Source organism: Mesoplodon mirus (genome assembly GCF_964341445.2).
Source record: "Mesoplodon mirus genome assembly, chromosome: 16".
Lineage (NCBI taxonomy): Eukaryota > Metazoa > Chordata > Mammalia > Artiodactyla > Ziphiidae > Mesoplodon > Mesoplodon mirus.
Genome location: NC_138992.1, coordinates 63,641,576 through 63,667,820, shown reverse-complemented (window position 1 = coordinate 63,667,820; position 26,245 = coordinate 63,641,576). Strand labels below are relative to the sequence as shown.

The following is a 26,245-nucleotide window of genomic DNA, read 5'->3' as shown; positions in this document are numbered from 1 at the left end:
ACAAAGACAAATACTGTATGATCTCACTTATATGTAGAATCTAAAAAACATGAACTCATAGAAATAGAGAACAGCCTGGTGGTTCTTGGTGGAGGGGCAGCGAGGGGTGCCGCCACAGGGGGAAATGGGTGAAGGTGGTCAAAAGATACAAACTTCCAGTTATAAGATAAAGTCTGGGGATGTTATGTCTAGCATACTGACTATAGTTAACATTACTATAGGGGCTTCCCTGGTGGCACAATGGTTGAGAGTCCGCCTGCCGATGCAGGGGACATGGGTTCGTGCCCCGGTCCGTGAAGATCCCACATGCCGCGGAGCGGCTGGGCCCGTGAGCCATGGCCGCTGAGCCTGCGCGTCTGGAGCCTGTGCTCCGCAACGGGCGAGGCCGCAGCAGTGAGAGGCCCGCGTACCGCAAAAAAAAACCCAAACCAAACCAAAACAAACCAAAAAAACATTACTATATATTTGAAAGTTGCTGAGAATAAATCTTAAAAGTTCTCACCGCAAGAAAAAAAATTGTAAGTAGGGCTTCCCTGGTGGCGCAGTGGTTGAGAGTCCGCCTGCCGATTCAGGGGACATGGGTTCGAGCCCTGGTCCGGGAAGATCCCACATGCCGCGGAGCGGTTAGGCCCGTGAGCCATGGCCACTGAGTCTGCGCGTCCGGAGCCTGTGCTCCGCAACGGGAGAGGCCACAACAGTGAGAGGCCCACGTACCGCAAAAAAAAAGAAAAAGAAAAAAAAAAAAATACAAAAAAATTGTAAGTATGTGTGGTGATGGACGTTAATGAGACTAATTATAGTGATCATTTTGCAATATAGGCATATATCAAATCATTATGTTGTACACCTTAAATTAATACCATAGTATGTGTCAATTATATCTCAATAAAACTGGAAAAAAATTTTAAATACACATTTTTTTTTATTTCAACAAGGAAGGAAAGGAACAAAGAAAGAGGTCTTGGTCCCGATGTGATAAAAGTCATGGAAGACCAGGGAACACAAATACTCCATGTTGGGAAGGCTTGAGTATTTGTCGCTCCAAGCCCACCAACAATATCTAGAACACACATGCAGCTCCTTAGATATTGTTGCTCATGAATTTGAGAATATGAAACAGGGAAGGAAGTTAACACGTTATCTATTCTGAATGAAAATTACAGTTTATCTGTAGAAGTGGGTCTGAGCCAAGTCAAAGCATGGACGAATTTCTTTCTCAACATACCAAGTTAGCAAATTGGTGCCCACCAACTGCACCAATTTAGTAAATTACTAAATGATATCACATGCTCCAGAAGGGTTAATACAACTGATTCAAAAAAGCAGTGTGTCCCCCAGAGACTCATTTTCCCACCTTGATTCACTGTAGAATCAGCTGTGTTAATAATAATGCTTTGCAATTTTGTATCACTTTTCCTGCTAAAAGCTCAAGTATGAGCTGATATGGCACATCACAAACTACACAGATGGTACTCCACAGTTTCCACAGCTCTGACTGAATAGCTCATTTGACTTACTAATAAATGTTCCTATTTCAAGATTAAAAACAAATATGAAAAATTAAGGAAAATGGGAGAAAGAGAGTAAATTTTCATATCCAGTTCAGTGGCATCTAGCTGAAAAGGTAAACACTAAACAGATTACCCAGAGCATAAGGCAGTTCCTTCAGATGACAGTGCACCCAGGTGTCTGCTTCCAGAAAAGTCCTGCCAAGCCACCAAGCTACTGGGAAATGAAGCGAGGACTAGGCAGTAAAGAGGTTGTGCTATTTCCTATATGAGTGTGCAACAATCACACCTAAAAGGAAAAATTCTCTCCAAGGAGGAGCTAGACCTGCAATTATCTTGTCCTTCTGTTTTAGCCTGAACGTAGACACATGGTCAGAAGCTTGACAAGAAGTGAAGTGACATATCAGCCTAAAGCATAACAGGGTTACTGCGACTTATAAAGCATTTTTTTTTTTTTTGGTACGCAAGCCTCTCACTGTTGCGGCCTCTCCCATTGCGGAGCACAGGCTCCGGATGCACAAGCTCAACAGCCATGGCTCACGGGCCCAGCCACTCCACGGCATGTGGGATCTTCCCGGACCAGGGCACGAACCCATGTCCCCTGCATCGGTAGGCGGACTCTCAACCACTGCACCACCAGGGAAGCCCATAAAGCATATTTAATTGGACTCCTTCAAACCAAACATTTGTAAATAGCTATACTCTATATGGAGAGGTAGACTACAATCATCCTAGAACTTTCCTTTATGCTGTTCACAAATGCTCTGCTCATACTCTACTAATAAGAGAAAGCGTTTATTCCTTTGAACTTCATGAACAGAGCTTCTAAGTGTTCTTCACTGGCAACTATATCTAACTACTTCATCTCTCCCTGTGGATCTGGAAATTCCCCATTAGGGAATTTAGCTATATAAAGTTTTACATCATCTCTGGGTAAGTCATTGTACTCCACTTGTGTAGTAAATGTGGGCAAACACAACTAAATACAGGCATCCTCCATTATGATTTGAGAAATGTGAATTGATCCATGGAACAGACCAGATCTTGAAAAATTCTGAGGCAGCTTATCCCTATGAAAAACAAAACTATTACCAATGATCAGATTTAATGAAACTGTAAAATGGAGACCACTGAGGTAGAGAGAGGCTACAGAGTCTTGCTTTCCTTGGTGACTGAAGTGGTTTTGCAGTATCTACTTACAGAATTATATTCAAGCTCCAAGAAAAACAAACACCAGATTTTGGTGAATTATGTCCAACCATTGTTCGCAAGAGCTTCTTTTTTTTTCTGATAAAACGATTGTATTTGAAGCCACAGTCTGAACTGGTCAAAAGTGACATTCAAGTCTTACGTAGTAATTTTCTCAAAAGAAAAGGGGTTTTAAATTATAATCAAAACCAGTCAAGTGATTCCAATATTGAGCTGCCATTAGATATTCCTGAGAAATCTAAGTTATCCCTTTGCAGAGAATACCACTGTCCACTTACTTCTAAGACCAGCACTTAGATATGTCAAGCAAACATTCAATCTCCCATGTTAATGAAATGTGAATTTTATGTATTTTATATTTCTGATACTTTCAATATGATCATTAAAATGTTCTACCACCTCTGAGTAGTTTTAGAAATACTGCCCAAAATTTCTCCAAAACATAAGGAGCTTTACTTACCTCTCTTGATTTAAATCACCCTCCTCTCAATCTCCTGCATAAAGTAGCACCACCAGCTTGGAACCACATGGATTTAAACAAGGACAAGAAAGTTGGCAGACCGACATTCACCTAGTCTTTGTCCTCTCTCCCCACCCCCGCCTGTTGAGCACCACTGAATTAGAACTACTAGGGGCTAAAATGCTTTGTGATTATATCAATAATAATAATCATTCTGTCATCAGAGTAGTAGCCCATTTACCCTAAACAGTTGATAATGACAAGACAGTTTATAACGTATCCTTACAAACTCTATAACACAGAGTGCTGTGTGACCCTTTGCGTTTCTGGAACACGCATTAATTAATAAAGAAAGATGGTTTAAAAAAAACTTGACCACAGATAATCTTGAATACCTAGGTGGTTCCAGTCTTCAGGATTAACTTCCTAAACAGCTCCTTGAATCATCCTCAATTTGCAGTTAAAATAATCTGCTCTGAACCACAGTCCCAACTAACTAATCAAGATCTATCAAACACCGATTACGGTCAAATACTGATCACTGAAGGAGACTCAGAGTCATCGTAACAACAACAGTGGACATTTAAGGAAACTAGGGCACAAGGTCACACTTGTTCAAGCGATGAAGGCAGACCACAATCCAGGCAGTGTGGCTCTTAAGTGCTAGTCCCAGCTGACCTCACAGAATGAAATAAATAAGGAAGGAAACCTCCTGCATTCAAGGAACTCCTGAGTTTGCTGGCACGTAATATTAACAACCTCCAACAGAACATTCCACACATTTTTAGTGGATTCCCTAAGAAAGATTTTACAACCTTTCTTTCAAGACCATGGAAGATTTTATTTTATCCTTAAAACTGAAATGCCTTTTTCAAAAGACAAGTCCGTGGCTGGTGCTACATAAAACGTCATTAGTTACTTCAGCGTGTGGTTTTCTTATCTTTCTGCTACTGAGAAAGTTCTTAATGCATAAGAGTGTGCTCAAATAGTACACACAGACTGACAAGGGACAGTCCTGCCTGGCCGTCTCCACACTGACTGTCACTAACACCCTACTTCTTCTCAGGTTACTGAGACGCCTACTGGGAAGGAGGGTTCCCCACCTGTCTCAGGACCTAGAACTGGACCTTCAAGTCTGGCTCCCCACCTTATCTATCAGGGTCACCTGAAGAGTCTCTTTAAAAAAGCAGACAGGGCTTCCCTGGTGGCGCAGTGGTTGAGAGTCTGCCTGCTAATGCAGGGGACACGGGTTCGAGCCTTGGTCTGGGAGGATCCCACATGCTGCGGAGCGGCTGGGCCCGTGAGCCATGGCCGCTGAGCCTGCGCGTCCGGAGTCTGTGCTCCACAACGGGAGAGGCCACAGCAGTGAGAGGCCCGCACACCGCGATGAAGAGTGGCCCCAGCTCGCCACAACTAGAGAAAGCCCTCGCACAGAAACGAAGACCCAACACAGCCAAAAATAAATAAATTAATTAATAAACTCCTATCCCCAATATCTTCTTAAAAAAAAAAAAAAGACACCCACCCACCCATACTTTTGAACATCACAATGAGACCTTGGAATTTCCATTTTGTTAAGCGAGGTAGACTATTTGTGCACTCTGAAATTTGGACTAGAGACTTAGACTAAAAACTCTATCATCAGTGCTTCCAGCATATGAAAAGCAACACCTTTTAACAAAAAGCTGCCTTAATCTATAAAATGATCTGCTGAAGCAGCACCATTCTGGTGCTTTCAGACAGAACTGTGTTAATTATTACCCATATCATGAGCAGCTTTCAGGGCTAACTCCCTAGAAATGTTTCTGGTAAAACAAACAGTCCAAAAATATATGTCATTATCATTTAATCAAGAGTTCTACTCAGTAAATACATGAATAGCAAAGAAAATAACAGAAAGAGGCCATATTTTTTTCTCTATTTGGTAAAAAAATAATTCTAGAATTTAAAGAAAAATTTTAGAAAGATTAACTAATGCCCTGCAATCCTCCTTAGTGATAACAGAGAATCCTTTACCAGAAGATTTCTTTAAAAATCACCTAATTCATTTTGGCTTCATTAATAATTAAACCTTCTATTTGATCCTCACCACTCTTTGAGGCAAACAAGTATAATCCCCATTCAACAAAAACGGAAATTGGCACTCACACACATTAAATCACTTGCTCAAGGTGACAGGTCCAGCCACAGGCAGTATGTACTTAATCATTATTAAACTTATTTTAAAATCATACAAGATTTCCTCTGCTTTTAAAAAAAAGTCTATAAATTTTTATCAGAAAGTTCTTCTAAACATCTCACTAAAATCCCATCAGATACAGTTTAGGAACCATACCTTTTGTGGAACTGAAGAACTGCTGCTCATTATATCTCATATTGAATCACTTCATGTATCTCGGAAACAATAAATCCTCCTTCCCTTCTTCTTTTAAAGGAAAGGACAGCAACACTTCAACTTAGCCTGTGACAGACGATGGTTGCCAAAGATGACCACATTTCTCATCCCACATGCTCTTCTTCTAATTCAACTTTTAACATACCTCCCAGGCTTCCCTGGTGGCACAGTGGTTGAGAATCCGCCTGCCAATGCAGGGGACACGGGTTCGGGCCCTGGTCTGGGAAGATCCCACATGCCGTAGAACAACTAAGCCCGTGCGCCACAACTACTAAGCCTGCGCTCTAGAGCCCACGAGCCATGACTACTGAAGCCTGCGTGCCTGGAGACTGTGCTCCGCAATGAGAGAAGCCACCGCAATGAGAAGCCCGCGCACTGCAACAAAGAGTAGCCCCCGCTCACCGCAACTAGAGAAAGCCTGCACGGTAACAAAGATCCAACACAGTCAAAAATAAATTAAAAAAAAAAAATTCCTCCCAAGGAGAGCTCGGATCTGGGGAGGCTTGTGACTAAAGCCTAAGCGACTCTACATGACTTCTGAGGTTAAGTCATCAGAGGAGATACAGCTTCCTTGGAACTCACTCTTTGAACCCCAGCCGCCATGTTGTTAGGAAGCCCAAGCAGATGCAAAGAGGCCATAAGTAGGTGTTCTAGCCTATAACTTAGCTGAGGTCCCAGCTAACAGCCTACATCAAACACCAGGCATGTAAGCGAGCAAGCCTTCAACTGATTCCAGTGCTGAGCCATTCACTCAGTCCTGGATCTGAGTCTTCCAAGCTGAGACACAGGACATCACGCAGTAGATAAACTGTGTCCATCATGCCTTTTCCCAACTTGACCACAACATTTGTGAGCAGAATGCCACCAATTTTCGGCTGGTATATTATGCAGCAACAGCAAACAAAACTCTCTAATTCAGAACACAAGCAAGAAGTGAAAAGGAGACAAAGAATAAAAAAGTTTTTTTCTGACGGCTCAAAATAAATATCCCCAGTTCTGTGCTCTAAAGATTACTCACTTTACTGATAAGAGATCTTACTAAAAGTGCATGTAAAATAAGAGGAATTAGAAACATACTATATAATATTTTCTATCTTCACCCTAAGCACGTCTCTCTTTAGAATGCCTTTTCTCCTCTGATGAAATCTCCATGAGCCCTTGAGGCTCAAATCAAACAGTACAGCAGCTTTCCTCATCTCACAAAATGAACTGTTTGCTTCTATAAAATGTCTGTCCAGCCCTTCTAATACAATTTTCTATTCTAAAGCATATATTGTACTGTAATTACTTGTCCACATGTCTCCTTCCTTCCCTAAACTGTGAGACGTTGGAGGATAGGGCCTATTTCTTTTTTAACCTTTGTGCTCCCAACTCCAAACCCACGGCAGGTAAAGTGCAGAAAATCAGTAAGGAGAAAATGGACTGTTATTTAAATTAAATAAAAAATTTTAAACATACACACAGATACACAAAAAGTAACCTCCAGTGAACAGACAGAAAAAGGCAAGTCTAGTAGTTAAGCTAGAGCTTGGTAGTGAGAGGTCTATGGTTTACAGTGACTTAGTGGCGAGACAAACAGATCAACATCTTAAAAGATCTCATGGACACTGAGTGAATTTTAGCCCAAGTCAGTTTAGTAAATAAGGAAATACTACACATTTTAAAGTATCTTCTCCTAAATGACTAATGTTAAATTTTGAGGTGCTCAAAGGAATAAAAACCAGAACCAGAAAAATTAGACACACGAGGCCTCATGTGCTGAATGTTTTGTATAGCCACTCTTTTACAGTAATACGACTTTCTTTATATTATTTTTGCCCACTCCCACCCCCTACCCTGGCCACCTGTCCTTAATGCCCCTGTTTGGTTACATTTCAGAACTCCGAAGTACTTTCCTCCCAGTTGACCCAAACTGCTACCGTATCTGTTTGGGACATAGCACAGAGCCACTGAGAAACAACCACAGTACTGTCTGTCCAACCCTCTCCAACAGGCCAATGTTTTTTTTCCTTTTGTTTTTAATTTAGTTTGGTTTATTTTAATAAGCTCTTCAAGCACCTTCTGCAAGCTTGAGCAAAGACATGCATGAATATATTTCTTTTAAACCACACTAATGTATTATTTATCTTTTTTATTAATTGAAGTACAGTTGATTTACAATGTTTCCACCGCCAACACTGGTTTTTAAAAAAAGCAGTACAATACTCATAAAAGGGCAAGAACAAGGAGGATATCCCTTAGTACGCCTGTAAGACATTTCAGAAAAGTTTTGCAAAACACCAAAAATCAGAAAACGGGATTTCTGAGTCATTTAAATTCTAGTCCCCTCCAAACTGCCCTGAGTTGTTAATTTAAAAGGCCTACGTACAGTCCCACTTTTCTTCCCATTGTTGACATCTCTCATGTGTCTCCTAAGCTGCCACACTCCAAAAAACCCCAGGAAACTATTCTCTCTATAATGTCACTCCAAAGAAGTGTTTGATATAAAAGCTTTCTATTTAGCCAAGGGTGCTATGAAATGAATGTCTCAATCTCAACCCCCGTCCTGTTCCTAAAACAGGAATCTACTGCTTCCTAGGAGGAAAAAAGTCCTCAAACTCTCCGACTGTAAGCGTTCTCATAGACGGGCATTGCCTCTGTGTTTGCACGTCTCACGGCGTTACTTTTATGAATCTCCTTGTGATGTGTTTGTAGAAAGTATGTCTTGGCCCCAACCTACAGAGACTTCGGAAGGGGCCATGCCGAGGAAACACCCTAAGATGTTACTATCTCAAGCAGTAAGTTCTCAACAGTTAGGCTCTTCTTTAGCCCCGATCAAATCCATTAACGTATTTAACAATTTAATTTCTTAGCACTTCTGGAGAAACTGAAGTCTAAAAACTGAAGGCTGGTTGCACAACAATGTGAATGCACTTAACATTACTGAACTGTACACTTAAAAATGGGTAAGATGGTCAATTTTATATGAATTTTATCACAATTAAAATTTTTAATTAAAAAAAATAAACACTTTTTAAAAAGCCAACATCTAAAGAACCACAAAACCAACCAACAAAAACTAGGGGAATTACTGAGTATTAACAGAGACTACAGAACCAAATGCAATGGAGGAGCTTGATTAGATCCTGGGGTTTGAAACCCACAGCTGTAACAGTTTGGAGGTAACAGGGAAAATTGAAAGAAGACAGTTGATACTTGATGATATAAGTTTTCTTAGGTTTAAAACAAAGTTTTATTAGGTTTAATAGTTGTATTGTATGCTATTACCTAAGTGATGCCTTTATTTTACAGCGACGTGCTTTATGAGTAAAGGGTCATCTGTAACTTACTTCCAAATAGTTCACGCCACACACATACATACACACACATACACAAACACAAACACACACACACACAGAGCGGGGAAAGAGGGAGAAAGAAAAAGCACACACAACACTGAAATAGCTGTTATTTAACCACTTGTTCTACCACATTATGGAAGTATCACAGGAGCTAAGAAAAAGAGAGACATGACACTGCCCATCTCAAAGCCCCGCCCTGCTTTTCCACTGGGGTTGTATACCGTTTCTACTACTTAATATATAACTGGTTGATGAAAGAATCTGAACAGATGACAGACAGATCACGTTCTGACTTATTCTGCAAATAAAATGACCCCACAAAGTAAAAAAATTGCTGTTTAAATAGAGATTTGGGAAGAAAGTTGAGAATACTTTTCCAGGTCTTGTCACAAGTATTTATTAATGTATGGCCTGTAGAGGCTTCGTTCTTTTGATAGTTGTAGAATTTCATTACTTATCTATTGAGACATCAACCCTTCAAGTGATGCTTCCATTCTCTTTTTGATCACTTCTTCAATGGAAGTATTTAAGTGCCGACCCTACACTTTGCGTTTGGTTTTGTTTTATTACCTTTCCAGAACTACTGAATTTCCCCAAGGTTTTCTTTACCTTTTTTCTCCTCTTTCCACTATAAACTGAGATTATTAATCCCTCTTCCCATTACAGTGTCAAAATATTCGGCAGGGGAAAAGTTAGTAAGTCTGGGTGCAGAAAATGTTCAGTTTTACTGAGGCAACACCACCAAAAATGTAAGTCTTTACTGTCTCTGATTCAAAGGTAAGTGGACTTCCTTCTTGTTCTACAGCAAATTTTTTTGTAAAATCTGTAATCAATGTAATAAGCAACTGACTAATAACCTCTAGATATTGTTGGATTCCATCTCTCTTTTTGTTTTGATTGTACACTTTGCTGTGAACTGAGATCAATAATATAAACTCCCAGCAAATTGAGTTTTATATCAAAGAACTGCTTCTTAAATTTTAGACTAACTCATTAGTTTTCTCTAGGCAAATCAAAGAGCATGAGCTTGCGTGATCAACACATGTTCACAGCAGGCCAGGAAGAAGAGACTAACAGGTACAAAGGCTCATGCAAAGAGTAGAAATGGGGGAAACGGCTTTGTGACAGACCCATCTAGTAAGCGTCTGGGAATGTCTTTCTGTAGTGAGTGGGGGGACTTATATTATTATAAAAGGGATATTTTGGAAAGATCAGTCTATTAATGACTTACAGTACAGAAGGAGAATTTAAGTCAGCCCAAACTACAGTTTAAAAAGGAAAGACTTTAAGCTGCTCTGTATACTAATTGGGAGGAGAGGGAAAATGAATGAAAAAACACATATATGTGGCCTTCCCTGGTGGCCCAGTGGTTAAGAATCCGCCTGCCAATGCAGGGGACACGGGTTCGAGCCCTGGTCCGGGAAGATCCCACATGCCGCGGAGCAACTAACCCCATGCGCCGCAACTACTGAGCCTGTGCTCTAGAGCCCGCGAGCCACAACTACTGAAGCCTGAGTGCCTACAGCCCGTGCTCCGCAACAAGAGAAGCCACCACAGTGAGAAGCCCGCGCACCTCAATGAAGACCCAATGCAGCCAAAGATAAATAAATAAAACAAATTTATTTTAAAAAATACATATATGTGTATACATATACACACACACAAACATATAGACTCCATCCTTACTATTTCCCCCAATTTTAGCAAACCCATAAGAAAACAGGTACCATTCCCTGTTGTACCTGTATCATTCAGACAATAAGCCAGTGCATATAGTCATTTTAAGCATATTTATAGAACACAACAGAAATTTTAATGCCAGATTTGTCAAAGCATTTTATGTGATGGTTTTTCTCCTTGATGTTAAACTCCAAACAATGTGCATCAAAACTTGTAATGTGTTTTACTAACATGTTATGGCCCTCCGTTTATTCATTTAAACCTTCCCCAAAAAGCCTGTGTAAGTTGCCTATTCCACTTAAAGTAACAAGTACTGTAAGTTGAGTACTTGGTTTGATCAAGCTGATAAACTAATGTAATAGTCCATCCTTAAAAATCTTTCAAGCTGCAAGGGCATGTATTTGCTACTCTGGATTTACTCTATATATACCTTCATTAATTTACAGATTTCAAGCAAGGCTACTCTTTTGCATTGATATTTTCCACCTGCGTGGTCCTAACCTCTTTAGCCTGGACTCAACGCAGCAACTCCTCTATGGGCCGCTCCCAGTTTCTTTCTGAACGCCTTTCCTTTTCTTTTTCCTCATTATACACTCAATCCCTTTCTCCAAGAGAGTAAACACCTACGAATCATTGAGGCAGGCCCAGAAAGCCTGGGATGAGGCTGCTAGAGACACCTGAACCTCACCGGGAAGTTTCTTGAGTAGGGAATGAAGAGGGCCTCCATAACCAGGAAACCCGTCTCTATCCCTTGGTGCAAAGGCACTGGCTTCCCTCACTCATCTGAGGGCCAGGCCAGGTGAAGGCAAGGAGCTCAGCCTCTGAAAATCACAAGCCCCAGAAGGCCTTCCCTTGCCCTACCTGGTCTTTACCTGCTATTGGGTGGAGCAGTCCCCTCACTTCTCACCTGAAAAGGGGAAGAGAATCCCCCAGATGCTCAGTCTGGTAATACAGAGCATTGGGGTGGAAGGGAGCGGGCCATCAGGACCACCGACCTGGTCCAGAATTAAGGATGCAGCTCATCAGAAGACTCTACACATGGGAGCCGGCCAGCTCCCGGTGCGAGATCAGGATGCAGACAGCTACCGTGAAGGAGAGCTTCTGGGGCCTCAATGCCCTGGGACCAGCTCTACCTACCACAGGCTCTCTCTTCTCTCCCCACCACAGGGTCCGGGCCTGCCTCCAGTGACCATGAGAAGAGGCAGGGAGCAGCCGAGGACCTCTCCTACAGGGGTCCCAGCTGGCCCTACGGCCTGCACTGCACACAGGGCCGGGCCATATGCACCCAGTCCAGCTCCATCCTGCCCCAGCCTTCACTCACCTCGAGCCAGCAAACCTGGGCTTCCCACCGTCTCCTGACTCTCTTTTCTCCTGAATGCTTTTTCTCAAAGTGAGATATTTACTATCACGATGAGGTCATCAATGATTACGAGGATGCTGTTCTTACGATGTGAGTGCCCTTTACCCAGAGAAGGCAAGCGCTCCAGTTTTGTTTTCTAATGTCCTTCAATGTCCAGGCATTCTGTTGACTTTTGTTGCTGTCAGTTGTCACTGTCAATATGTTCAGGATACAGTGAATATCATGTCATTTTCTTGTGTTATACTTAACAGCTTAGAGCCTCTAATTTATTAAAATTCTTAAGTGTCCACACGTCTTGTTTGAAATACAAGGTAGTACAGCATAAATAGATCTTTCTGTAACGTCCAGCCCCATCACTAGATTTTACCGATACTTTTACTACCTGTTCATTTAGAAAAGTTTCTGGTGGTGCTAGAATACAGTAAAACGACATTTCTTAATGGAATAAATATTTCTATACCAAACTTTTACAGAAAACCTTAAGCAATCAAGATATTCATTCATCTTACTGAAAACAGCAATAGGAACACTACGCGAGTCTCAAAACAGAAATACAGAAATTGAAAACACAATACACTACCAGAAACTCCAAAGAGGTGGGCTTTCCTAAGGCTTTAGGGATTAGTTAAAATTTTCACCCGTCTTAAATCATCTTAATATTTCCAACTTATAACCATTTTGACCACTTGAATCTAATGAACATTTTCAAGACGTCTAACATGATAGAGCCTGTAACAATATCCTTAAACAGGGAAGAAATAGAATACAGCAAAGCTAGGGAACGTAATCCTCAATACTATTAGACAACAGAGGCTCAGTACCCCTGGTCAGCTGGACCACTACCTTGTGCAGCAACTAACTTCGAACAACAAATCAGCCAGTTACTGAGCCAGCCTGTTACGTGATCTGTCCTCAACCTAACGGCTTCCTTAACAAATAGCCAGCTCCTTCACCAAGTGCTGTGAGCAGAGATAAAGAGGGAAACTGCAGATCATGATCAGACACGAAATACTTAACGAAAAACTAATGATAGTAACACACTCCCCCATAATCTTGATTGTGTTCCTTCACTGCCACCCATCTTCCATCTTCAACTTTGGGGGGCGGGAAACAACCCAGCAACAACAACCGAGGAAGCCAGGGAAGAAGGAGAACAGGAGGCAGAGAAAAGTCTACAAAGATCTATACCCAACTGAGGCAGTCCAAAGCTGTGCTATTGTTTATCACTCCACCCTCACTTCGAAGGCCCGGTCTCCGAGCACAGCACACCAGACCCGATGTCCACAAGGGGCCGCAGGCACAAGGTGGCAGGTACAGGACACAGAATCGCCTCCAGGACCCGCAGGTCCCCACTGCCCAGCTCCCTAACTATCACAACCAGCTTCTGTAATGTCAAGAAATGCTATTATGTTAAACTGGTAGAAATTCATACACTTCTGACATTGAGATTTTTTTAGTCAGGAACTTCCATATTCCTTATTTAGGAATCAAAAATACCTGTGAAAGAATTCGCCACCTATGTTCCAACAATAACCAGAGGTCATTACCTAACAAGCATATATATGAAAAAAAATCTATTTTTAAATATATGTATACAAGCACATTAAAAATGTATGTTTAAAAATGTGTTTTCCAAGTAACTATCTAAATTTTCCATTTAGTTTGACTCTAGAAATGACTCAAGTAAAGCTGTAGGTTCCTCTAAAATATGCAATTCAATGTTCAATTTACATTTTGACAATAACTGAAAAGCTTTTCATTATTAAGCATATTAACAGGAGAATTAGAAATGTTAAGCTAAATGAATATTAAATATTCCTACAAGTGCTACTGTACCGCCCAAGGTAAGGAAAGTCATTTCATCTTTGATCCCTGAGCTGATTTTATAAGTGGGAACAACCTGCCAGAAAAGACCACTCGTTCAGACGGGTGCTTCCAGGGACAGAAATCAGTCAGCAACGACAGGAACTCCCAGAGCCCCCTCACACCCTGCAAGCCTTGGAAGATGTGGCATCACATTTCCTGTGGACCCACTAAATGAGTAATAGAAAATACCATGCCTTATATTTTCATCGCGGACAACAGGGCTTCAGACCCGGCAGCTGGAACGCTAAAAGCAGTGCACTGCTGAGCCCCGCACGTGCACAGGTGAGAGTTCCCTGAAAGCTCTCCCCGCTCCCAGCAAACAATTGAGCAGACAGAAGAATTCCACAAATAGCGGAGCAGAAGTCAGATGACTGAATATATTACCAGCCTCCTCTGGGGACTACAGTATCTCAACACCGAGTCACCCATGCTACACGGGTTGCAAAAAACCCTGCGAAACATACATCACACAATTACCACCTAATGGTTAAGCGTGCTAGAATTCAATATACATTAAAGGAACAAGAAGCCGAATATCGATACCAGTGCTTCATTGGTCCCAAAGCTCTATCTAGAGGGCTCTCTCCATCTCTTTTCTACCTCTCACCCACAATGGAGTTTTCTCAAGCTTATTTTCTGAGCTTCTGATTGTGAGAAACAATAGGCAACTTGAATGTGCTTTTGCAAAATACACTCCTACCCCTTTTCCCTTTCCCTTTCCCTAGTGGAGAATGACGGATCTGTGTTATCTCCACAAAGCACTGGATGGGACACATCCACACGAGGCTGCGAGGAAGTGCGGCCGACCGACCAGCTAACAAGAACACAAGTTAAGAAGGCAGGGCTAAGGGGCAACGTTGGCCTGGATGCGAATTCCTCTCCAGCACTCGGGCTGTGTGACCTTTGGCGAGTTATGTGACAGCTCTGCGCCCCCACTTCCTGAACTGTGAAAGAGGAATGACAAGAGCGCCTCCCTCACTGTCTTCCAGTGAGAACCAGACAGGAGCCTATAGCAAGGGCGCCTCATTAGCAGGGCACCAGGTTTTGAGTGCGCACTCAGGAAAGGTTACCTGTTTTGACTTCATCCATTACCATTCTTACTTTTTGAAAATTAAAAGACAAGAAAGAATCCTGCAATTTAGGAACTGTGAAATTCTGGGCTGATGACTAAAAAATCTGGAGACTGCTTATAGATCTTAAGATAAGTATCGACTGTCCAGGTATAGGCTTGCCTTGAGGCAAGGGTTTGGGAGACACAGGCTTACAGAATTTGCAGGACTGGATCTATTCAAACCTGTTCATCCTTTTTACAAACCAAACAACCAGACTGAGAGCCTTCTAACGACCTGCAAACATTTGCTTTATCAGATCCTGACCAGGAAGACTGTCCTCAGACTCACCATTCCCTCTGATATTTATGATTTGTTTCCCCACTCATTGGTCAAGGTTAATTTTTTCCCCGAACTTTTGCTCAGAGGCACGACTTAATCCCCTCTAGGCTTCATCTCCTCCTGGAAAATGAAGGTAACCTCTACTTCACAGGACTGTGGCACGAATGGAGGAATGGAGCACGCCTCAAAAAGCCCCTAACAGGTTGCTGGCGCTCAGTGACAGCTGCTCTTAGCATTTCAGTTGTTCTGGTGCTGCTCGCCCAGTGCTGACATTTTAGTCAAGAGCAAGAATGAGTTACGTCTAGAAAAACTGACAACCACAGCAGAAGACCTGTGAAAGGCCGTGCAAGGGAGTTTTCCATCCTTTAGAAACCTACAGTGGTAAGTAAGGCCCAGGATACGTTAGCCTTAAAAGCAGCAACAAGGCACAGACAATCCATAGAAATCGGAGGTCACTGACTGCCCTGTCACCTTCACCCAAACTATAGGTTGCCACCCGGACCACACATAACATGATTTCAGGGGAAATAAAAACAAAACTAATTATAAATATTCATACCTTCATTAAACGAAATCTATTTAATCATAAGCTAATCAGTCAGGGGGACATTTAACAACCTTTTTGTTATAAACATTACAATCCTATTTTCAGGGGGGAAAAAAACCCAAACCCAAATCAAAGCAGAATTATCTAGCTTATATAATTAAAATTAACACATTAAAAGAATAGATCTTTAGTATGAAAGCAAATTGAAAATTAAGGTGAGCACATCCCTTTCCACCCTTCCCCCACCAAAAAAAATCATCACCCACTGTGTGTTCCCCCTTTAATCACAGGATTTGCAATGGATGGTTTATACTATAAAAGTAAACTGCCAAAGCTGAGACACTCAAAACTCAACAAATAACTGAACACACAAATGAAACAATGGTTAAACGAGACAAGGATGCAAAAACAAGATCTAAAAAGCCCAAAATGAGAGTTAACCTGGCCATGGGGAACTCCATCAGGAACTCCTAACAGTGCACAATTGGCTGCCTAAAAAAACATAAATTCTGACAGAATTAACATGCTAACTTCAATTCTCCATGCATCTATCAATTGACACCCAAAGTAAAAATTGTTTTTTCTTTCAGAACCTTTAAGTATTAATAACTATTTAATTACTGCTAATAATGTCTACCTATAAGTAGCTCTCCTCTCTTACTTTCTTAAAATTAAGATTCTATGGCCAAAAGCCTCAAAAGCAGGTAAGTCAAACACTGCCATAGGTTCCCTGCTTATTTAATTCTTCTCTAGAAATTTCCAACTAGAGAAACAAATGAAAAGTGTCCTAGAGTCAATGTTTCCACAATTGCATTATGTCATCATAGCCACTGGAAGCCAGAAATGTGGTCACTGATGAACATTTCATAGGATAAACACATAAAATCTTTGCCCTAACAGCCAAGAGTATTATGATTTAACTGCAGACCATGTAGTCGTTTAATTTCAGATACCTTCATAGCACAACCTTTAAGATTTCCACTTTTTCATAATCACCCTCGCCTCAGTTTTGTAACAGCTAGGAAAACTACATACGTTTCTAAAATATCCACAAAAGTCACATTCTCACCTCTGTTTAGATATTAGTATCTAGAATCCATAAAGTATGTGTTTTCTTTATACTGTCTGAATTGAGGGCCTGTGACACTAAAACCGTATTGTACGGCTTTTCCAGACATTACTTTCAATAGACTTTAAAGAGTAATATGACATAATATTCTTTCTACAGTTAACGATTCATAAACCCTTCTACAAGCCTGTAAAAAACAAAAAAGGAAATAAACACAAATGTCAAAATCTTTTTTGTTTAGAAAACAAGGCATAGAGGTAAAATTAGCCTGCAATACGAAAGTGTATTAAAAAACTGAGTAAGGGGTTCGTTCTGCTTCCCTTAAATGGTTTTCATTATTAGTATGTAAACATAGTCTGATTATTTCACTGGGGGAAAGATCCTGATTCGCTGCTCATTTTATGATTTACTGCAATAAAAGACCAACGCCTTAAAGCAACTGACTTATTTTCTCCCTCCTATTCTCTTAATTTAAAATTGATAGAGCATGTAATAACATAAATTACCAAACAAAACTATAAACACAAAACATTGAAAAGCTAACAATTTCTTAAATAGCAATTTTGCTATAAAAATAGTGAAGCATTAATTATGCATTTAAATAATTTCAATCGTGACATAATAATGGTCAAAATATCAAATAAGGACACACTGTGCATTTCAGAAAACTAATCTTCTAGAAAAATTGTTTAAAGAGCCCCCCCTTTGTTTTGGTACCCAACATCCTAATGACTGCTTAAAAGCATCCCTTTTAAACTCAATTCAACACAAACAATTTTTCCTAAGAAATCCAAGCTGTCAACTTATGGGTCACATTTCAACCTGATGTGATTTGAAACAGCTAAGGTACTGAATCCTTAAATATAGGGTGTGTAACGAAAGCACTGTTCATAGGTCCTTGCTTCTGAGGCTAGCAAAGCTTTAATAAGACACAACTAAAGATAAAGCCAACCAAGGAGCACTGCCCCTTTATGCGCTCACACCGCAGCCCAAGTTCCCCTCTGATCTTTACATTTTAGGTTTCTAGTAAAATGCGTCTCTAACACTGAGCAAAGGTCATGTAAATTACATTTAACCAATGAAGGGTTAAAATCAGAGCTAAACTATCTAAAAAATATTAAATTCATAATTGGTAAGCTCTTTTCTAACCTCTGCTTCAGTATCCTGACATCTAAAACTCCTCTGTTAAGACTGAAATTCCCTGGAGGAAGAAGGCTCAGATCCAGTCTGAGAGCACACAATGGAATCACAGCTGACGATGCACATCTTTTTCTAGATGTCTCCATATGCTTGAGAGGTTTTTTTTCCCCCTAGCAGGCATTAGGGGACTTGCTACTCACTGCCACCAAGAATCTGAGAACATTCTCAAGGATTATTGTAGAGAAGGAGCAAAATAATGTGCTGCTCTTGTGCATACACAAGACACATGTCAGAGTGGCCGGCCTTCAGTAGCTAAATTAACTAATGACGGGGCGGTTTTGAATGTTGTCAAATTCTGAACGTTGTTTAATTTATAACACTCCCTACTTCTAGCAGCTAAATGTTTGTTTTAACTTCACAGTTTTTACTATTTTATCACTAAAATAACACCTCAAGGGCTAGAGCAAAATGCAATTGTTTATGCATTTTGGTGTTTATGCAAAGTGTTTATACGAACACTTACAATTATACTGGATTGGGAATTCATGGTAAATACTGTTCCCTAAAACTACAGACCCCTCAATTCTTTCTTAGTAACCCAGTTTTATTAAAAGCTCAAGAAACCAGTATACATAAGTATCACGCACATAATGCCTCAAAAAATAAAACAAAACAAATCCCTCCCAAGATTAAATTCATGGGATACTCATCACAAAATGAACAGATGTATTCTCAAGCTAATATTATTCATTCTTTGAACTCCCAAAGATTCTACAAATTCCAGTTGGAAAAAGGAGCCTTGCTGCTGTCAATGTGCACTAACCTCCCCAACAAAGAACAGGAGCGCGCGCACGCACACACACACACACACACACACACACACACACAAAGCATCGCAGCAGCAGCTGCTGTCTTTTTAAAACACTGCTATTCCTGCAGAGCAACCTGTGATCTTTACAGAGAACCGAAGACCTATCCTCCCTATTCTGAAAAGTCAAGAGTTGAGGAAGTCACTAGACTGTAGCCAGCAGTGTAAAATAACCAAAGATGTCTCCTAACCTTGCAAAAACCAAAAAAGTACCCACACACTGTACCATTCAGGAGTGTTTAAGCAAACTAAAATAATTTATTTTTAAGAATCTTTTGTGTGGGAGTAATCTGACAAACTACATTTTACTCACTTTCTTTCTGTAGACAAATATTCTTTGGCCAGCTTGTTCCTTAAATACCAACGCTTTAGGTTTCAAAGTGATGCTTTGGTTCTTAACTTCATTTTGTTTACTTAAAAAAGAGCAAAAAAACAGAAAACAAAAAATGCATACCATAAACCACAACTTTTTTTTTAAATGTCATCCCAAACACCGAACTTCCAAGTGTACTTTGGAAACTGGCGCTCTAATTAATCAAGGAACCATTACAAACAATGATGCTTTACACTCCCAATAATCAACTGACGTGAGTTTTTCCCGATGCCTTCGTTTTCAGAGAACCCTTTCAAATTTCATTGTCCCCACGCTGGAGTAGCTGAGTGAAACTGAGATAGAGATAAACATATAACTCCTATGGTCCTCAGCACGTAAACCGAGCGCTGAGGTCCAGAACGCGATCACTACAGTATATGCCATTTTAGAAACGGGCCTCGGACAGTTACTGCCACATCTTAAGTGCCTTTTAGACTTCGTCGTGTCTAAGACAACGTCTCTGGTGGTACCAGAGATACACAGTATCTCGTGCAAACTACGTTGCCTCCCCCGGTCAGAGCCCCCGTAAGTGACGCTACCCCACAGATCTAGGAGCGGGTGACCAGGGATGTGCAAGAGTGGAGAGCTCTTGGCGTCTCCATGACTCCCCCGCCCCGCGCGCAACTCCTCTCTAACTGGTCCGGAAGAAGCCCCGCCCCCTCCCTTCCTCCAGCCCCCGCGATTGGCTTACCGACACCCGGCAGGTCAGTTCCCTGCCTTCGATTGGCTCACTGTCCCATCAGTCAAACGCAACGAGATTCGGGTCGGTGGGAGGGGAAGGCTTTGGAGGAGGTGGAGTGGGAGTGGGAGTGGGATTAGAGGACGAGGTGGCGGAGGAGGGCGTTCAGGCTCGGTCCCCGGTTTAGGAAAGTTTCCCCTACCAGTGACAGACCCGGACGGCGTTAGGCCCGGTCCAGCTCCGGGCCGGTGCAGGGCGCTCGGACCCCGATTCCCGCCCCTCGGTCCCGCAGGCCCCGGAAACCACTAGGGGGAGGGGGAAGAAGGAGGGACCAGTTAACCAGGGACCGACCCACCCCCGATCTCGGAAGAGGCGCCTCCGGGACTCCCCGGAGGGGCGGGGGGCGGGGAGCTCCTGCGCGCAGCGAAGACCCTGACCCCCTCCCCCAGCAGCCCCCGGAGGCCCGAGAGAGAAGTGTCCCCCGGGCCGGGGCGTGACCGTCGCGAGCCAGCCGGGAGGGCCCCTCCCGCTTCCCGCCTGGGGGCCCTGAGGGCCTGTCCCTTCAGGGGCGGGGAGATGGGGGAGAGAAAAGGGGGCGCTGGCGAGCCAACCCGGAACCTCCCGGACCGCCTCCCGCCCCCAGCCCCGGCCCCTGCGCGCCTCCTGCACACACGCCCGCACCCAGAAAGTTAAGTCAGGGGCGAGCCGGGCTCGGCGCCGCCGCGGTCCGGCCCCCGGCTCCCCGCCCCCACCGCGGCCCGGCCTGCTCGGCCCGAGCGCGCCGCCCGCCCCGCCCGCCACAGCTCCTTCCCGTCCGCCCGCGGCGCGCGGCGCCCCTCGCCCCCCACCCCCGGCGCTGACACGGGCCCGGCCCGGCTGCCGGGCCGCGGATCCCCTCCTCCCGGCGTCTCACCCAGTCGGCCGCCCCTGACACGGCGCTTCACCTTCACACACCCCCGAGCACTTCCCAAGTCCTGCCTCCCCTCGCCCGGCTCCCACCCTGCGCAGCAGTCGCTCCGCGTTTCCATGAAAGAATGCACCTTCGGCTTCACCTTTCCGCCCCTGCCTCGCGTCCCCCGAGGGCGCAGGAGACGCGCTCCTCGCCGGCCCGCACCGAGCAGGGCGGCGGGCGCCTCGCTCCTCGGGCGGGGGCCGCGCCCGCGCCCCCGGCCTCCCCGCCGCGCCTCGGCTCTCACCTCTCGCCGGCGCCGCGGGCTGCAGCCTCCGCCCGCCTCGCGCTCCGGGACTCGTCTCCCGAGCTCTGGCAAAGCGCTGGAGCGCCTCCTTTCTCTCCCAGGGACTCCGCGTCTCCCTGCCGCTTCCCGCCCTCCCCACCCCCCAAGCCCCAACTCCCCAGCCTCGCGGCGCCTCCGCGATGCAACTCGCGTTTTCCGCGCACCGGGGCAGCGGTCGCCGCACACAAAACAGCCCTCTCGGCGGCGCGCGGCTCTGCCCGGCTCGGCGCAGGAAGGGCAGACGCGGCCGGGGGTGGGGACGCGGCGCCCCCCGCCCGCCGCCCGCCTCCCGCCCGCCCTCGCGGCCCCCAGGGAAGGCGCGGTTACCGGCTCGGGTCGGTCACGCCGTCAGGTGCCGGCTGCCGTCGGCGCTGACCTTCGCCGCCGAAGCTGTGGCTGAGGCTGCGGCCGCCATGTTCCCGTGTTAATAACTGCTGCCTGGTTGTTTATTTCAATGGAGATCCTCCCCCAACTCCCTCCTCCTCCTCCTCCTCCGCGTCTCCGCACTTGCCGAGAGACACACAGACCGCGCAGAGCTCGCGATCAGGGGAGGGGGCTCGGGAGCCAGGCAGTCCCTCCCCCCGCCTCCCTGGCCGTGGCCGCAGCCAAGTCCTGTCACTGGGAAAAGGACGGAAGGGAAACTTGCGTCCCGCACCCCCGGGGAGGGGGCAAAGGTGGACGGAGGGTTCTCCGGGAAGCAGACCCTGGCCGCGGGGTCCGCAGCATCTCCGTCGGCGGAGCCCTCTAAGAAGGCGACCTGGGGAGAGGTGAAGAGTGAGGAGAGAAAGGAGAGGGGACAAAATGGGTGACTGTGGTAGAGGGAGGGTGACCTATGGGTGACTGGAAGTGAAGGGAGAGTAAACAGATGACTCCATGGGAGGGCAAAGGGCAGTGCCAAAAAGAACGAGTGGATGGGACAGGCCGGGGCTGCAGAGTGGAGGCAGTGGGATCTTGAGGCTGCAGACGGCGGGGCAGATGCCCCCACACGAAGATCGGAGAGAGCCCAGTGCCAGGTTCGCCCCGGGAGGGACCTCTCGCCCGCACTCCGCCCGGGCCCCTCGGCCAGCAGCCTGCACCCCTAGGGCGCACCTCGCACGCCCGCGTCTGCTGCTGCGCCCTGGAGGCGCCCGTCGTCCATCAATTCAACCTCGGCCCCTAAGACGATAGGCTTCTCCAGTTGCAGCCGCATCTGAAGAGGGGATGGAGTGGCGCGACCGTGCGAGGCGAGCTTAAAAGGGTGCCACCCAGCAATTGCATGATAAAGCAAAAGGACACACAGTGTAAAGCCTGACCTGGTTGAGCATTCTTGTCACGACATGAGTCACAAAAGTTTTTTAGTGGAAAGTCTACTTTCTAGACAGAAAGTGATGTTGGGGGGATGCAGGAGAGTTGCACTGAAAATTAGAAGAGAAGCCTCATAAAGGTTACTTGGATCAGTTTTATGCTTTGGAAAAGCAAGTTCTTCACAACCCAGATACATTTCGTCCGAAGAAATGAGCAACATTTGTTCAACAAATTTCCTTATTTTTAGTCTTAAAATGAGAAAGGTCACTTGCCATAGACAATAATAGTGTTTATTGAACACTTACTATGTGTCTGGCACTGTGCTAAGTGATTTATACATTTTGATTATCAAGCCTTACAAAGTAATTACCATTTTTAGCCTTCATAAAAAAATGAAGCTTAGGGCTTCCCTCGTGGCGCAGTGGTTGAGAGTCCGCCTGCCGATGCAGGGGATACGGGTTCGTGCCCCAGTCCGGGAAGATCCCACATGCCATGGAGCGGCTGGGCCCGTGAGCCATGGCCGCTGAGCCTGCGCGTCCGGAGCCTGTGCTCCACAACGGGAGAGGCCACAACAGTGAGAGGCCCGCGTACCGCATTAAAAAAAAAAAAAAAAAAAAATGAAGCTTAAAGAAGTAAAGTAATTTGCCTAGGGTCATACAGCTGGGAAGCTGGAAAAGATTTGAGCCCAGTTCTGGCAGACTCCAGAGCCCACACTTTTAATGGCGTCTTCAACCTCAAATTTGTGGGAGTACCACCAATTTTCTTTCGGGAAAGAAAAAAAACGTGTGTATGCGTGACTATGGATAGAAAATGTTTGGAAGGCTATAACATTGTTAGCACTGGGGAGTATGAGTGGGTGTGTAATGGAGTAGTACTTCCACTTTTATTTTGTACACTATAGTGTTTGAAATGTTTGCATTCACCATGTATTAATTTAATAAATTTTTGTAGATCATTTTAATTACATGGTGTAACAGAATAAGGTTTCCTGAAAACCCAAAACTCTCCAAAAAACTGGGTAAGAAATGGGAAATGGAGGGTTTTTTAATGACCTGTTTTCTTCCACAAATCCTCATCCATAGTATTCCTACAATGAGGTGGTAGTCGCCTGAGGTCTGTCGCATTGCTGGACTCCAATTTCCTTTCCTGTCATCACCCCCAACTCTGAGTTGTGATAAAGAAAAGATTCTCCTTCTGGCTTTCTACTCCTCTTTTGGCAGAAGTCCAGAGTTCATCAATACTCTGCAACAGTAGATTTCACACTTTCAAAAACCACCCATGATATCTGTGCAAATTAATGACTCCCATTGCATTTCCATGTTACTCAATAAAACTTACTCAAGATACATGACTGTCTATAAAAATAAAACAAATTAAAAAATCTGACAGCATAATGAGTTGCCTCCAGCTGCTAATTGGTTGCCTCAAGCCTTGAGGAAGCCTATAACTTCTGCTCTCTTCTACAGCCTCTGGTCTCCCTCAACACTTCATGCTGTAGTTATAACAATATTCTGTCTTGCACTCGAGTTGTTTATATATTGTCTTTCTCTTTCACTAGATCGTAAGCTATTCAGGGCCCGGAACCATGTCTTGTTCTTGTTTTTACATGCTATAGCTCCTAACAAGATCTCATATAATGTTTGCTGTTTATGTGAATCTGTAAAATGTGAACAACAGTATCCAATCGGTCTTCATGTCCGTTTCCCCAAGTCACCCTCCAATACCTTGCTCTTAAAACGTATTTATAAAAAATGTTTTCAGTACTTTGAAAGAATTTAGATTTCTGTAAGACCTCAGAATAATTGTTTAGGAAAACCAGCCGTAAGTATTGGTGAATTATCATGTGATAATGTAACATAAAAAGGAAGAAAAGTAAATAAGTTGACTTAATTATTCAGTCAAAGAAAAAGTAAATAAAAGCAAAGATATAGGAAGTGGATATATTACCAACAGAGAACAACCCAATAGGGAAAAAATGTGGGTGCAAATTGTAAAGGGGGGCTTCCCTGGTGGCGCAGTGGTTGCGAGTCCGCCTGCCGATGCAGGGGACGTGGGTTCGTGCCCCAGTCTGGGAAGATCCCACATGCCGCGGAGCAACTAAGCCCACGCACCACAAGTACTGAGCCTGCGCTCTAGAGCCCGTGAGCCACAACTACTGAGCCCATGTGCCACAACTACTGATCCTGCGCACCTAGAGCCCGTGCTCCACAACAAGAGAAGCCATGGCAATGAGAAGCCCACGCACTGCCACAAAGAGTAGCCCCCGCTCGCCGCAACTAGAGAAAGCCCGCACGCAGCAACAAAGACCCAATGCAGCCAAAAATAATAATAATAATAATAAATAAATTTTAAAAAACAAAGTTTATAAAAAAAAAGAGAGAAGTTCCTCAATATAATGAACTGTATGTACAAAAAGCCTATAACAAATATCATACTCAATGGTGAAACATTTACACCTGCTCCTAGAGATTGGGAAAGAGAATTGGAAATAGAATGTCCACTATTACCATCTGTATTCAATATTGTACAGGAGATTCTAGTCAATGCAATGAAGAAAGAAATGATATAACTATCACTAAGGAAGAAATAAAACTGTCATTATTTGCAGATGGCATGAACGTTTATGTAGAAAATCCAAAAGAAGCAACAAATGATTAGAATTAAATTTTAGAAGATCTCTGGAATGGAAGGTTAATATACAAAATACAGTTGTATTTTTATATATTAGAAACAGAAAATGAAAACTTGAAATGTAAATTGAAAAGCTTTTTGGCAATATCCATTAAAGCTGAGCATTTCTGCTTTATGACCCAATAATTCCACTCCTAAGTATATATCCAATAGAATTCATTGACTGAAGAACGAATAAATTACAGTGTTTTTGCTCAATGGAATACTATATTGAAATTTAAATGAATATACTATAGCTCCATGCAGTAAAGTGGATAAATCATATAAAAATAATCTTGAGCAAATGGAGCTGGATATAAAAGACTACTACTGTATAATGTCATTACATAAGATGGAAGATGGATAAAACTAATCTATAGTGATAGATACCAGGACAGTCATTACCTTTTTTGGAGTAGGTGGTACCTGGGAGAGCACATGAGGGAGATTTGGAGATGATGAGAATATCCTATTCCTAATCTGAGTGGAGGTTACTTGGACGTGTTCATTTCCTGAAACATTGTGTGCACAGCTCATTCAAGGTATAAACATGACCTGTGTACCTACCTATATATATTAGACTTCAATTAAAAAGGTGTTATTGTTGTATGCACTTACTGATGTTTCCCTAACTCAACTGCTAGTGCCTTAAAGACAGGGATAATATTTTAGATTTCTTAATATCCCACACAGATTTTAGCACATCAACTTCCTAAAATGTTACTTTACTTAGCATAAGTAGGTACAGGTGCCAATAAAGTTTATTTAGTTTTAGTAAAAGTATAAATAATAGTAAAACAACATGCATATATACACATATATATACAAATATAATCAATTTAAGAAGTGTTGACAGGGGACTTGGTGGTCCAGCAGTTAAGAATCCGCCTTCCAATGCAGGGGACGCGGGTTTGATCCCTGGTCAGGGAACTAAGGTCGCATATGCTGCCGGGCAACTAAGCCCACGTGCTGCCACCACTGAGCCTGTGTGCTCTGGAGCCCAAGGGCCACAACTAGAGAGAAGCCCACATGCCACAACAAATGGCCCGCGCACCACAACTAAAACCCAACACAGCCAAATAAATAATTTTTTTAAATTAATGTGTTTATAAAAAGAAAAGTATTGACATATTTTCTACAATTCTTTCTCTTATGTTTACCTTGACTAAC

General features: G+C 43.6%; 1 protein-coding gene across 13 annotated transcripts in view; it reads right to left on the bottom strand.

Moving 5' to 3' along the window:
• The window catches only part of NCOA2 (nuclear receptor coactivator 2), a 275,806-nt gene extending 253,895 nt beyond the window's left edge, over positions 1-21,911 (bottom strand). For 5 of the 13 annotated variants that reach the window (XM_082601461.1, XM_082601460.1, XM_082601463.1 and 2 more), the window contains exon 1: positions 21,449-21,911. The gene's annotated coding sequence lies outside the window, so the exon portion shown is untranslated. Of the gene's footprint in view, positions 1-11,914; positions 17,356-19,147; positions 19,248-19,898; positions 20,473-20,938; positions 21,001-21,082; positions 21,205-21,448 lie in introns of those variants that run through there. The other 8 variants (XM_082601468.1, XM_082601471.1, XM_082601469.1 and 5 more) reach the window with 8 other exon arrangements.
• Positions 21,912-26,245: the final 4,334 nt, after the last annotated feature.